General features: G+C 31.2%; 1 long non-coding RNA gene across 1 annotated transcript; it reads right to left on the bottom strand.

Annotated features, from left to right (window-relative positions):
- Positions 1-6,241: 6,241 nt before the first annotated feature.
- Positions 6,242-8,959, bottom strand: LOC114167254. The gene is made up of 3 exons (XR_003600151.1): positions 8,852-8,959; positions 8,350-8,511; positions 6,242-7,021 (listed from the first exon to the last, which is right to left on the bottom strand). It is a non-coding gene; the product is annotated as an uncharacterized LOC114167254 (long non-coding RNA).
- Positions 8,960-14,525: the final 5,566 nt, after the last annotated feature.

The following is a 14,525-nucleotide window of genomic DNA, read 5'->3' as shown; positions in this document are numbered from 1 at the left end:
GCTTCCCTCACCCTAAGTCAAGGTTTCCACACATTGCTATCACCTACTTTCAACTATAAGTCGTTTCCCAACGAACATGAAATTGATTCCTAACAAGTTAGTTCTTAAAAAATCTATACTAAAAAAGGGTTAGTCAAACATAATACACAGGAAGTTAAAGATAAAATAAAAAGATTAAACAATAAAATATTAAAGGAATGAAATAAATAAAATTGGCAAAAGATAAAAATAATAATAAAGAAAATGGGTTGATTCTACTACTTTTTATTAATAGGATCCATCATTGGTTACCCAAAGTAATTATTCAATTAATATTTCAATTAATAATAGGATCCATCATTGTTCAATTAATTATTCACTCGAATTTTGAAATTATTCAAAGTAAAGTCTCAATTAATTTGTTGTCATTCTCACTATTAACCAAAGTACAATCACAATTAAAATTGAAAACTTTTTAGATTATTCATAGCAAACTCAACCAAATTACAATCTCAATAAAAAAGAACAAAGAAATTATTTCATTCTAACCTCAAAATCCATAATAAAATTATAGTAGAATCAACTCCAAAGGCTTAAAAAGCCATAATTAATCAACAAATTAATTATATTATGTGACTCATTTGAAATATTATGAAAGGTCTAAATATGATTTAATAAAATTTAAGGACCTATTGGTTATTATGGGAAGTTATAATAAAAATAAAATAAAGATAAAACAAAAACCGACTTGATGGGCGTTAGTTTATAAAAGAGGATAAGGATTTTGTCTCTTGCCATAAGGTTCTTTAACAATATGCCATCAAAAAAAGTGTTAGAGGAGAAAGAAAGGGAAATAGATAGATTGGGAAAAGGAAGTTGAAGAACAAAGATTAAAGAATGCATTCTTATTGGATCTCTCATCGATCAAGGTTAACATTCTATTACGATTTATGCGTCTTAATGTGTGAGAATTGTGAATTTTAAGATCCTAGAGTAGTTTTCTAGAATGAATTAAGAAAACTACAAATTAACTTACATAGCACTCCGTTGAATGTAGAAATAATATGAAAATTGAAAAGAATGGTGCAGAGGAAGAAATTAGGTCCCCCTATGGGTTCCTTAAGCTTCTCTAATATGTTTCCTTAAGTCTCTTTATATAGAAATTGGACTAGACTTTGTTTTGGGCTTTTCTATTGTTGTAATCTTCTATTTGATAATGTAATCTCCTCCAATTATCTTCCAAATAATCCAATATCTTCAAGATATATTTGGTTGTTGTGGAGATCTAAAAGATCTAAGAAGTCTTGCCTTATTCAAAAAGATTTGGCAAATATTATCTTTTGATATTTACTGATATAATTAAATAAGACAATTATTTAAAAATATGTAATAAAGTATTTAAAGAGATATTTGTTCCAAATTATCTTTTATCACAAAGATTTATCAATTATCAAAGTCCTTTTTGTTGAAAGAAAGAGAGAAATCTACAAGGTCTAATTTTTGTCATTTTGATTATTTGCTCTTCTTGGATTTATCTTTAAGGTGTCATGAAACTTTAATTAATTTATTTCCACATCCAAATAACATTTACACCACTAAAAAATTATTTTTAACATTCTTTTATACTCATGATCAATAAACCCAATTATAACAAAATTTTTATTAAAATTAAGAACATAAAATTATTGACATGAAAGCATGGTGGTGTGTCTCATGAAGATTTGATGAAGCTTTACTGAACTAACTTGAAGCCATTTGTTTGGAATCATGCTGCATTGATGGAGTTATGGAGATTTGATCTTATTCATGTTGAACAAGCCTTAAACACGTGCCATCTACATGATTAATCATTAGGAAAGAATGCTTGATGTTTGTAATTCACATTGTAGACCTTGTAGCATTAGTTAGATGTATTTGGTCTTTATTGTGTTTTTTAATCTGTTGAAATAGTTTTCAACAGATTAAAATGTGTCTTTTAATCTATTGAATTAATGTTCAACAAATTAAAAGGTTAGTTGTAGTAGTCTTAAACTGTGACTTATTCAATCAGTTGATTTATTTTTTAATCGACTGATTTCACTTAAGTCAAGTGAAATCAATTTATTGATTTGGAAATCAACTTGTTGAATTTCGTAATAGTTTGACTATAAGTGTAGTGATTTTCAAAAGAGAAGTAACAAGGCCATTTTTGAACGCGAAATTATTCTATAAACCTTGGAATTCTCTCTCTTTCGTGATCATTCAGACTACAGCTGTTGAAGATTGATCTTTGATTGATTCTTGGAGCTTTTAGCTTGTGTTTGAAGCTTGGAGAAGGTGATTGTGGTAGGTAGGGTCGTGCTACCACTGAGCTTTGATCTTTCTTAAGCTTTGTGTGTGGCTGGTAGTTTTCCAGGTCTGCAAGAGGTTTCTTGCTATGCTTCTGTGATTCTTATGGGATTCAAGAGTCTTGTGTGTGTGTGTATGTGTGTTTTGCTTATTTTGAAAGTGTAGGAGTGTAAACTTTGTAAATCTTTTGAAATAGTGCAAAGTCAGGTTCGGGTTGCCTAGACAAACTAGATGTAGCTTAGGTTTGAGTGAACCAGTATAAAAATCTTTTGATCCAATCTTTTCTCTAACCCTTCTATCTTCCATTATCATTTAAAGTTCAAAGAACTTGGATTTAAACCATCTTTTTCATATTCTTGAGTGTTTTGGTGACATCTGGAGCAATGAGCATGTTTGCATAATCAATTAAAACCTATCTTGATTGTTCTTTTACATTGTTCTTGCTCCAAATTTCAAATTTGCATTTCTGCATTTTTCCTAGTATTTCAGTCGACTGTTTTTTCTGTTTCAATCGATTGATTATACTAGTACAAAGTTTGTTTAGCCAAATCAATCGACTAACTCTGTTTTTAACCGATTGAAAATATATTGCCCAGAGGTTTTTGCATCCAAACTTGATGATCGAATTGATTCAATTCAAGATAGCTTTTAGTCTTTAAAGATTGCCTAAATTTTTAATCCCCCCTTCCTGGCATTTCAACCATTTCAAAACTTACAATTGGTATCTAGAGCTAGGTACTTGAAATTTGCTCAAGTAAGGTCTTAAATCTATTTTTGAACTACTTGAAATGACTGAAAACAAGTTACCCTTTGCTAAAGGTGCCTCAATTCATAGGCCCCCTATGTTTAGTGGCATTAATTACCAATTTTGGAAAATTAGGATGAAAATCTTTATTTAATCAATAAATCAAGGGATATAGGATGTAATCATAAATGGACTATGTACTCCTAAGCATATTGTTGAAAATGTGTAGGTTGATAAGCCTTGGACTCAATGGACTGATGAAGAAAGGAGAAGAGCTAAATATGATTGCAATGTTAAGAATGTCCTCACATCATCTCTCAACATGGATGAATTTTTTTGTGTTTCACAATGCAAAAGTGTCAAGGAAATGTGGGAGGTTCTTGAAGTGACTCAAGAAGGAACCAATGATGTGAAGAGAGCAAGGATGCATGCCTTGATTCAAGTGTATAAGCTATTCAAGATGCAACAAAGAGAGTCTATAGCAGATGTACAAAAGACATTCACTCACATAGTCAACCATCTCATAAATTTGGGTAAGGAATTTGAGAAAAAAGAGTTAAACATCAAGGTGTTAAAGTGTCTTGATAGATCTTGGCAACCAAAGGTCACAAATATCTCAGAAACAAGAGATCTATCTACATTGACTACAACTACATTATTTGGTAAGCTTAGGGAGCATGAGATTGAGATGCAAAGGCCTAATGAGCTAGAGTCAAATGAGAAAAAGGTAAGGAACATAGCCTTGAAGACTAGCACCAAGAAGTGAGGAACCCGATGATGAGGTGGCTGAATCAAGTGATAGTGAGAACTTGAATCTTCTTGTCAAAAGGTTTGGTAAGTATCTCAAAAGGAAAGGTAGCAAAGGTAATCTCAAGAGGTATACATCCAAATGAAATGAATCAAACTGTGGAAAACAAGGACATATCAAAATTGAATGTCCAAATGCTAACAAAGAAAAGGAGAAGAGTGTTGATAGGAAAAAGGAGAAGAAACCAAAGGAGAGACGTGCATACATTGCATGGGAGGACAATGATGATTCAAAAAGTAGTTCTTCACAAGATGAGAGTGGAGAAGCAAATGTGTGGCTTTTTCTGATTTGTTTAACCAAAAAGCATGTGTAGTGTGTAATTCCAATGTGCATGCAGCTCACATGATCTAAACTGATTGATTGACTCTTAAAAACTTATTGGAAACATCATGAATGCCAGTACAAAAAATTTATATATTAGCTACGGAACATTTCGTAGCTGATCCGTAGCTAATCCGTAGCTAAATTGTTTTGCGACAGATTACCTATCAAATTGCTAGAGAACTTTTCGTAGCTAAATACAGGTAGCTAATTAGAGAGGGAAAAATCCGTAGCTAATCTGTAGCTAATTCATAACTAATCCCTCTCTATTCCCTCTCTAATTGAAATAAAAAAGTTTTAAAATTTTTAGCTAATTCGTAGCTAATTCATAGTTAATCCCTCTCTATTCCATCGTTAATTGAGGTGAAAAAGTTTTAAAATTTCTAGCTAATCTGTAGCTAATTTGTCTCAATTCTGTTGTCGCTAATCCGTAGCTAATCCGTCGCAATTCTGTTGTCACTATTCCGTAGCTAATCTGTCGCAATTCTGTTGTCACTAATTCGTAGCTAATCCGTCGCAATTTTGTTGTCGCTAATCCGTAGCTAATCTGTCGCAATTCTGTTGTCGCTAATCCGTAGCTAATCTGTCGCAATTCTGTTGTCGCTAATTCGTAGCTAATCTGTCGCAATTCTGTTGTGGCTAATCTGTAGCTAATCTATCGCAATTTTGTTCTCGCTAATCGGTAGCTAATCTGTCGCAATTTTTTCCCCGCTAATCCGTAGCTAATCTGTCGCAATTCTTTTCTCGCTAATCCGTAGCTAATTTGTCGCAATTCTTATATCACTAATTTGTATCACAATTGATTAGTTAATTTATCTCAATTCTATTAATCTCCTATAAATATTATTTTGTTAATTGCAATTACTTAACTGATATTCATTATCTATTATGAGTCATGTCCATAAACCTATGCCCATAATAAAAAAAGAAAACAGAAAATAAATTATTCACAAAAAGTGTCTAAATACCTCCAATATTTGCAATACCTATTTAAAAAGGATAGATAATCAATCCTACAATGATCAAAGTATATCCATCAAACAGTACAAAACAACATAAAAGTTTCCACCAATGTATAATAGTTTTAGGACACAAAAGTGGAGGGTATCAACAAAGAGTAATGCATTAACACAATTAGAAGACAAACAAAGTTTTGGGTTCTTTAAGGCATGTCTTCATTCTTGTTTCTTCAAAGCAGACAACAATTCTCTCTTAAAAGATTGCATTTGCTCTTGCATCTGTTGTTGCATAAATGCTTGCATTTCTGCTTGTGCCTTCATTTGTGCTTGCATCAATGCTTGCATATCAGTCTGTGCTTGCAACTGTGTTTTCACCTGCTCTTGCAAATTAGATATTTGTGTAGTCAATGTAGTGATTTCTTCAGCTGTTGGATTTAGATTTTGGGAAGAGGGACCTTCAACTGTTGAGGATGAAACATGTGGACCAATGCCAAGATCCAAACTATGACCAATTCCATAGATTCTACCTTTCCTATTTTCACCACCTGTTTTTATCCAAACACCAGAGTCAACTATAGGATGCTTTGATGTGTCTTCCCCATATTTTTCAGTCATAGCATTTTCATATGATTCCTACATCAAATCAATATGTTAGCAATATTATAAATAAGTAGTTTAATATTTATAAAATAAACACATTCTTACAATAAAGCTTTTTGCTTTGTTAGACGCATATTGACCATCTTTTCTTTTGTGAACTTTGTTGTACAATTCACCATAAGAAATTGGGCGTTTGTATTCTTCTTCCTGTAAAAAAGATATGCAATTTATGTATAAAAACTCATTACTTTCCTTAATAACAGTAAAAAAGACATATTCATCTTACTTTCTGCCATGTTAGTGTGGAAGTTGGTTTATATCAAACATGTACAATATAACTCCAACTCTCCATATCATATCTCCTTTCAGAAAGTTATCAGCTAACCAATTCCAAAATATTTGTTTCTTTCTATCATCGTTACGAGAAACTTGAGTACGCCTTGTTTGAATGCATGGATTAAAATACATGGAAGCAAAATTAGAAATTTCTTCTAAAACATATGCTATGGACCCTTCAACCTTTGCTTTATTTCGAACCTTTCTTTTCAAATATAACATGCATCTCTCAAATGGATACATCCATCTATATTGCACAGGTCCTCCGACCTTAACTTCATGTGGGAGATGTATAACCAAATGTTCCATTGAATCAAAGAGTGCTGGTGGGAAAATCTTTTCAAGCTTACAAATTGTTTCGATGATAGAAATCTTAGCGTGCTCCATGACAGAAGCATGCACTGCATTTGCACAAATCTCTTTAAAAAACAAGCTGGCCTATGTTAAAACACCCCATATAGGCTTTGGCAACATATCACGAAATGCTAAAGGAATAAGTCTTTGCATAAAAACATGACAATCATGAATTTTCATCCCATATATTTTTCCCTCATCTACATTAATGCAACGTGAAATGTTAGACGCATAGCCATCTGGAAACTTTAGTTGTTTTATCCATTCACACACCATCTTTCTCTGGTCAGAATTCAAGGCATATGTTGCCTTGGGTTTTTTATACTTCTCATTCTCCAACACCAACTCTAACTTGGGACGTTTACATATCAACCTCAAATCTTGTCTTGCATTTGCAGTATCTTTTGTCTTGGCATTTATGTCCATCACAGTCTTGGACAACAGACGCACCATCTGTCCACCTTTCTTCACCATGAAGGGTCCAATTTGTGTACCCATCCATAAATCCATGCTGATACAAGTGCTTTTCCACATTAAATGATATATCCCAATAACGATTCCTACATTTTCCACATGGACAAGGAATGCGCCCTGTTACATCAGCAAATTTTGGATCTCTTTTAGCTACTTCAATGAAGCCATCAACGCGATTTCTAAATTCTTCAGTTATACTACCAAATTGATCTTTTCTTCGCAACATCCATCCTTTATCAGGTCTCATTGTCCTTGTAGATAGTTTAAACATTGGTCAACATTATGCTTTTAAGAAATTTGTACTTGAAAAGAATTGATTGACACTAATTGAAGACATAATTAAAATTAAGAACAAAAATTAGTTAAAATAAAGTAAATATAAGTAAACACTAATTGAAGCAAAATATTATATTTGTCATATTTATTTTTGCATAATAAGAGCAACCAAAATTTGAGCAATATTATAGTATTGGTACTCATAAGATGTGCAATCCTAATATAGTGCAATCCTAGTAAACTTTTGAAGACTTCTCAATAACTTCAGAGGTTAAGTAGGAAAAGAACGATGCTTGAAGAACAAAAAATTTAGTTTACTCTATGAATTGGACAAAATCTGAGGCAGAGGATAAGCAATTTACTCACTTAATTAAATCCACCTTTTGTCATTCAATTAAGTAGCAGGCCATTCATACATATTCAACTCACAAGAAATTCAACCCAAATCCATCAATTCCCCATTCCAAATGGTTTACATGCTAGTTTTGGAAGAATTTAAAGACATTAAGAAAGAAGGACAAATGATATTTTCATTATTTGAATCATTAGTAAAATCATCATCATTACTGCATAGTTATTTTTGTTTGTGTTAAATTGAACACGACTTTCTAATTAAAATTAAACAGCATAGAAAAGTATTTAGTTAAGAAAAATTGAACAATGGTGAAGTTGGACCAATGTGTAGTTTTAATGTTAAATAAAATATTCCACTTTCACCGTGTTCATGTAATTTACGAACAGTCCAAAGGCAGCAATAACTTCCTCCCCTTAGACAAAGAAAACACCAGGTCCCCAACAATTCTCCAAAATTTTGGTTACAATATCACTTAACTCCTTCATAACCATCGAAAAAGAGTGATGTGACACTAGTACTAGAACACTTTCCCCCTTTGACTATACACCTAACCAGTTCTGTTGCCTTTTACTACCCTAACTATCTTCAGGAAACATTACTAACAATAGTTCAACAACACTTTGAACAAGAAAACAGGAGTTCTAAATAATAAGCAACCATTTCAAGTGTCAGACAAGTAGTTTAAAACAGGCTTTTCTCTATTCCAACTACTAATAATATATAATATATCAGTAAGCAAACTTACGAAACTCAAATTGTAGAGTGCGCTAAATTTCAAAGATAAAAAGGTACAAAAAATAACTGAAGAACTTACATGAAGACGAGCCACAATGTAATCGAGAGTAGCAAGAATCCGAAGAGGAAATTGACCAAAGAAGCCACCACACTCACTTTCAGTGTCAGCTTATTAGCAACAACATGGAATAAGATATTTGCATCCGATATCAAATTTTTGATAGAGAGCTCTCACAAGTCCCTAATCAAGCACTAAATAAAATTATAAGATTTAAGAGAAACCTATTTTCTAATAATAGTAATGTTTGGATGAGTTGTCAAAGCATATCAAGATCCTTAAATCAAGCAAAAAGAAAGAAAGAAATGAGGAAAAAAGAAAAACAAAATCGAACAGATTCACAAAACTGAGCCAAAAATTGGGGAAAATGAAAAACAAAACCGAAGAGATTCACATAGAGTTGAGTTTAACTTTTTCGATACTACCAAATATCAACACTATTCTACATAATCACACTAACCCTAAATTTCATTACATAAAAATGGAATATAATTTTCAATCTGTAGAGTCAAATTAAACTCACCTTTTAAGAAAACGATAGAAGTTAAGCTCCACACTAACGATCATCGCCTACTCTTTATGACTGCATCAACACCATTCCTATAACTCTCGCTCTTCGTACACGCATCAATCTCCATCTTTCCTATTATTAAGGTTTGGCAAGTGAGACAAAAGGAAAAAAGCAAAACCCCCAAAAGCTTATCAAAGAAAGCGTCAAATATTTATCTAACTGTTTTTAAGATTTTGACTATATTAAAAGAATAAAATATTTAACGGTAATTTAATGGAAAATAGATTTTTTTCATTATTTTATTATTTATTTTTATCAAAATTTACAAATAACATGAAAATAATTTGATCAACAAATAATTAATAATATTATACTGACATAAACATAATGATTATAAATAATATTAATAATACAATTTTTAAAAATGTTAAGTATTAATGTTTAATAATATTTTATTGAAAAGATAATATAATGAAACAAATTATTAATAATAACATTTATTGATCTAATTTTCTATCTCCATTTATTATAAATTTTAATCAATTTATTAATATATATATATAATTTATATTTTAATATATACAATTATATTTAAAAAAATATTTTTAAAATACTTAAATTAAAAATAATTTTAAAACATTTAAATTAAAAATAATTTTAAAAAATTTAAATTAAAAATAATTTTAAAACATTTAAATTAAAATTAATTTTAAAATATATAATTAAAAATAAAATAAAATATCTAAGCTAAAAATAATTTTAAAATATTTAAATTAAAAAATATATATTTATACTAAAATTAAAAATAAACATAGTAAATTTTAATTGAGAAGGATTAGATACAAACCTATTTTCTTGTAAATCTATAACAATTTTGCTACGAACTAGCTACAACTCTATTCCTTAGTTATTTTGTTGCAAATTAGTGAGATATTAGCTACAAATTTGTTATAGTAGTAGATCTGTAGCTATTTTGCTACGAAAAAACTACAAATTATTCTCTTCGTTATTTCCTCGCAAATTAGTGAAAGATTAGTTACAAATATATATTCTGACAAATCTGTAGCTATTTTGCTACAGACTCGCTACAGTTTTATTCTTTCACTATTTCCTCACAAATTAGCGAGGGATTAGCTACAAATATTTTTCCTCGCTAATTTCTCTAGCAAAATACATTTTTTTCTTGTAGTGTGCGTGAGATATTGTATTAAGCTGCATTAATCTAGCTTTGGTAACCTAAAATGAATTAATTTGGTAAATCTGCAACATTTAATCAATTGTTTATGAAAATCAGCCTGTTTAATTATAAATACTACACTTCAATTGTTGCATTTGTATCATACATCTCTTAGAAACAACCATACCCACACTCATCATGTCTCGTCGTCTACAAAGAGCCACTCAATCAGATGATGAACACTCCACTCCTCTTACCCTAAGGTCTTCAAACCAATAAAATCATGAGAGAATTGAGGCATGGTTCGAAGATCATGAGGACAACATCCAAGTGTTCGTCATTGATATGAATAGGAAGAAAATCCGCATTCCTAAGGTGCTGAGGTTTTTGTGGCTGAGGGTTGAAGGCTTTGGGAGCCTATTTCAACACATGTAGTAACACGTTTCCTTTGTCCACCAGATATACCTCGCAACATTTCATCCCCACCACAATTTCAGCACACATTTCCAGCCCCAAGATCTGTAAATAACAAATAAACAAATTCTTGGGAGCTGTTAAGAATGTATTTTTGAAGTAGGAGTTATATCACCTTAAGTACATATTCTGTCATCATTTGATTTGCTTCTTGGCTTTTAGATGCTTTTGCCTGGTATCACTAGAAATCAGGAACATGAAAAGACAACTTATTCATCACAATATAAATTCAGTGAATTTTTATTTAATCATAGCCTTTATAATATCCCTGGACTGTGAGAGTTTAGCAAACTTCAATAACTGAAATGATTTTCCCCTAAGCAGTTTTTACTCCTATATGAACATCATGCTGACTAATATAGGCAGAAGTTCTCTGGGGTACAAATTCATTCATCTCATGCCCATTATAAGTCACTTAGAATAAATCAACACTTGAGTTGGACATAACCAATTGAAACAAAAAGCCAATGAAGAAAAGTGGAATTCTTTTTTCACCTTAAGATCTGGATCAAGCTTTCATGCTAGAGCCAAAAGGAGTGTGGTTTTTCCAGAACTTGGAGGACCTAAAAGCAATTCTTTAGAACTAATAATTGAAATGCATTGCCCTAAACAAAAAGTGTGGCCATTGCACTAGGTTTCTTTTTTGGTGTTAAAGTAGTGGCAGCTTTTCCTATCTGATACCTGGGCTCGTGTCATTCTTCTTTTGCTGTTATATAAACTAATTTTTTTATAGGTATAGTATATAAAAATATGAGTTTGTATAGGTAATAAATTTATTTTTTATTAAATTATGTACATATATCTTAATTTATGTTATACGTATTTTACTTTTGTACTGATTTAAATATTACATTAGCCTTATAAATAATAACAAATCATAGAATAATGGATATTTTAATGCTTATAATGAACTAAAATAATTTTTTAAAGACAAAAGCTTTATAATATGATTGTCAGGTTTTTACAGAGGGGGTTTCACTGGGGAGAACAACACCAATGAGACCTGAGCCCAACCACATAAGATATTGACACCACTCTCAACCCAAAACCTTAAGGCAATGGGTTTATGGGTCTTTATTCTTATATAGTGCTCTACTTTCTCATTTCTGGTCAATGTGGGACTTAGACTCACACTTGGATTCCTAACAATCTCCCCCTCAAGGGTGAGTCCCTTCAACCACATTGGTACACTCCCCCTCCAGCGGAAGCATTCCCAACCACGAGTACTCCTTTTCTGCCCTTTTCTGTACCGCCGTTATTCTTAACGGGACACGCTTACCTGGAACCCTTACCTGGGACTCTTGCCAGGAAGACTTTCGATACTAGGACCATACTGGTACTGCACTCGTCTGAGCCGGTATTAACCATCGGCTCTGATACCACTTGTCAGGTTTTTACAGAGGGGGTTTCACTGGGGAGAACAACACCAATGAGACCTGAGCCCAACCACATAAGATATTGACACCACTCTCAACCCAAAACCTTAAGGCAATGGGTTTATGGGTCTTTATTCTTATATAGTGCTCTACTTTCTCATTTCTGGTCAATGTGGGACTTAGACTCACACTTGGATTCCTAACAATGATAATGAGAAAAATATTTAATTACTTTTTTTTCTTTAAACCAATTTCTTCCAATTTCTTAGTCAACCATAATTTTTCAAAACATTAAAATGTAACTAAGAAGCGGACTTCTACTACTAAATATTCTTTTGTATAGATACAGATTTTGAGATTAAACCCTTGATTAAATATTTAAAAAGAAAACAGTTCCATCACATAATTAATTGAAGTGTACTAATTGTTTGTTACGAAATATTTTAAATTTGATTATGTATATAGTGAAAGATCATAGGTGGAGCTGCAAATTAGTTTGATTGATTGAAATTTGAATGTCTCTATCTATGCAGAATCCAAATCGTAATTGTAATGATTTTTATGAGTAATTATGTTATGATTAGTTTGGGGTGTGAATGATGTTGATATGTTGGAATTATTTTGGGTCTTTTGGAGAATCCCCTTATCTTCATATTGTTTGTATCTCTAATCAATACTAAAAATGATTATAAAAGACAAAGAACGTAAGTCAAAAGTAAGAAGAAGAGAAATGGAGAAATTGATAATAAGAAATGTAGACAAATGTACCATTAAGATAAGAATCACAATGCTTTTGTTCCATTCTTTGTGATTAAAATAATATTTATTTACTTTCATCTTGAAAAAGGTGTTTGATTTCATTAGTCAATTCTTGCCAATCTAATTCATTCTCATTGAATTTTGCAACATTACTCACTTTGCTGTCATGCATTTTAACTCTGCATTCATTTGTTTTTTCTGATATTGTTTATAGCGTAGTTCTTTGTGCCTATATGTCATGCTTTAGGATAGCCATTTTAGTTTTAATTGTCATTTACACTTTTTTGTTTTAAAAACCCCACAATCTTTGCATTTCATTATCTGACAGACTGATACAATCAACTACTTGACTCAAGTTTTCTTGGATTGATACCTTGGTTGACCCTATACCACATTAGGGGGTAACCTCGGATTTTGTTTGAATCTGAACGCGATAAAGGGTTCAACACTTGCTTTCTTGTAATTGCATCAATGTCCTTTCTTAACATGGGGATGTATCATAAAAATTCTTATTAATGTCTTTTTAAGAGTGTCAGTTATCTAGCATTGAGTATAGTTCAATCTTTCAGATGACCAAGTTGAGAAAATTAGTCTCTGTATTTAATTTGATTAATGCATGTTTATGTACCCTGGCGTTTTGTTAGGAAGGGAAGAGGTCTTGTGACGAATGTAGAATTATATAGTATGAGACTCTTATTCAAGTGTTCGTTAATTGTTGAGTTTTTTATTCATACTTCTTATATTTCCTTTTATCTTAATTATCAACACATATGCTTGTGTGGATGCCTTGATAATAATTTCTTAGAGAAGAAAATTTTTCTACTACTATCTTATCCTACAAAATTTTAACACAGTTTCATTTTCATCTGGTATTAAACTTTCTTTCTTCCAACACGTGTTTACCATACACCAATTTCAAAATCAAACCCTCTTTATCTTATAACGTGTAAAGAAAGGTCATATACTAATATTGAACTATTATTAGTCTTTTAGTTGACATAAGTCTTCTCACAGAAGAACATTCAAGTATCATAACTGACATCTATTTTTATGAATGGCTTCATCTTACCAAAATTTGAAATGGCTTCATATATTTTATGTATCATAACGGTTGGTTGGTGCATTTCTTAATTGATATTTCCAATCTTGTTAAATTTAACATGCAGGCAGATTCCATATATTTTATGATTGCATTATTAATCATAGGAAGCTTGTTATGAGAAATTCTGAAGCTTTATTTCATTAACTTTTTAATATGGCAGGGTTGTTGTCAGCTTTAAAACAAGGATCTGGGAGCTCTTGTAGAAACATTTTTGTTTTTATTTTGCAGAGGTTTTCATTCTTGGGAAGACTTCTGGATAGGTAATATCGATCTTCTGTGTATATAAAATATTTGCTACTGCTACTTGTTTACATCTTTTAATATGGTTATTGTATATATAATTAACATAACAAATGTATACAAAGGTTTATGGTAATTTTACTATATATTCAATTTCTAATTCGTAAAAATCTACCATTCAATTTTACTATATATTCAATTTCTAATTCGTAAAAACCTTGTTTCAGTAGAGTTCTTTTATACATACAATTATATATTATTTATGTTAATGAGGTTTATAATCATTGTTTTTTAGGATTATTCAATTTAGTCCAGTGTTTTTAAATTTTTTCATAAGAGTCTTTTAATGTACCATTTGAATTCAATTAATTGTTACAAACTAGAAGACTGTTCAATGCTTTACATGTCATCTACAAGTGAATTTGTAATCACCAAGTCAGGTTGAATCAATAATCTAATGTTAGTAGTAATCCAATTTAGGCAACAGATGACTTCGGTGATTGCATTAATACAGATCTTAAATATTGGACTTAGATGAAAAAAAAAAGAGAACATTTT

This window comes from Vigna unguiculata, chromosome 10, assembly GCF_004118075.2.
Source record: "Vigna unguiculata cultivar IT97K-499-35 chromosome 10, ASM411807v1, whole genome shotgun sequence".
Lineage (NCBI taxonomy): Eukaryota > Viridiplantae > Streptophyta > Magnoliopsida > Fabales > Fabaceae > Vigna > Vigna unguiculata.
The sequence above is the reverse complement of the archived record's forward strand: the minus strand, read 5'-3'. Positions and strand labels throughout refer to the sequence as shown.